The sequence below is a fragment of the Chrysochloris asiatica genome, unplaced genomic scaffold (assembly GCF_000296735.1).
Source record: "Chrysochloris asiatica unplaced genomic scaffold, ChrAsi1.0 scaffold00052, whole genome shotgun sequence".
NCBI lineage: Eukaryota > Metazoa > Chordata > Mammalia > Afrosoricida > Chrysochloridae > Chrysochloris > Chrysochloris asiatica.
Window position 1 is genome coordinate 5665250 of NW_006408570.1, and position 1521 is coordinate 5666770.

The window sequence follows — 1521 nt, forward strand, 5'->3', positions numbered from 1 at the left end:
TCCCCCTGATCCACCATCTTGTTTGTTGTCTCCAAGGTAGTCCTTTTGAGTTCTGGCTCTCACAGGTTCCACCGTACTAAGCATTCTGCCCTGTGGGTAGATGGCTAAAACAAGGGAAATGCTAACAAGGAATTTGCTTTCCGATTAGAGGAAACAAGATGAGTACACATGGAGCAGTTCACACAATGCACAGTCCTAGTGCTTTGCCATGTAATAGACCACAAGTGGAATGAGGGGAAAGTCACACACTGAAGAGCTTTAGTATCTGAGTTAGTCCATGATTGCTTCAGATGATGGAGCAGGATTTTTATGCTGAGGAATAGTGTCCACTTGTAGAGAATTCCTGCACTCTGAGAGACATCACTGACCGCATAAGTTACACATCAGTGAGTAGAGACAGAAATAGGTTGAGAACCATCTCCACTGGGTTTAAAGAAGTAATAGAAGTGTTGGGAAAAGAGACCAAAGAAAAGTGGTTAGATAGAGGTAGAATTCCAAGACCATATGTTATGTTGGGTGGCATTTGCAAAAGTAAAAAGAGGCTGTTCATCTTTAATATTGCAGCGAGAAGTTAATTGGATTTGAGTGTAAGTAAATCACTAGAGAATTTGTCTTCTGAAGGCAGTAGGGCCTGAGTTTGTGTCGAGGAGGAGAGTGAGTGTCCCAGAGAGGAGGGATATTATAGGACTGGGGTCCCTTGGGAGAGTTGAAAAGTTGACTTCTCAGTCAATCTGCATTCCTGACCTAGAAGTCAAGAAGTTTCTATAGGATTTCCATTGATTATCCTTAGCATTATCTACAAATTGAATGAAAATTGTTCTAAATCACTGGATAATACAACTTACTATTGTATTGTTGCTTGTTGTTAGGCACCATTGAGTCATTTCCCACTGACAGTGACCCTGTGCATAACACAACGAAACATTGCCTGTTCTGTACCATCCTCACAGCTGTTGTGACGCTTGAGCCGATTGCAGCAGCCACTGTGTCAGTCTATCTCCTTGGGGGTCTTCCTCGTTTTCAGTGACCATCTACTTTACTAAGCATGATGTCCTTCTGCAGGGACTGGCTTTTCCTGAGGATTAGTATGATGTTGTTAGGTACTGTTGAGTCAGTTCTGACTCATAGCGACCCTGTATAGTGTTTCCAAGGAGCGGTTGGTGGGTTTGAACCACCAACCTTCTGGGTGTGCCGTGGGGTCGGTTCTGACTCATAGAGACCCTGTGTAGGGTTTCCAAGACTGTAACTCTTTACTGGAGCAGAAAGCCGCATCTCTGTCCCGCAGAATGGCTGGTAGTTTAAAACTGCTGACCTTTAAGTTAGTAGCCTGACTCATCCGCTATACTTACCAGAACTCTTTTACTTGAAACTAAGTTACTTTTAACCTAGTGAGAGTTAGAATCAATGTTGTTAATTTCCAAATTTCTTGGGGGGATAGGGGAAGAAGATTGAGCTGATCCAAGCTGATGAACTTGACCTATGCATACGAATGCAGTGACACAAAAGAGGCAACAAATCCTT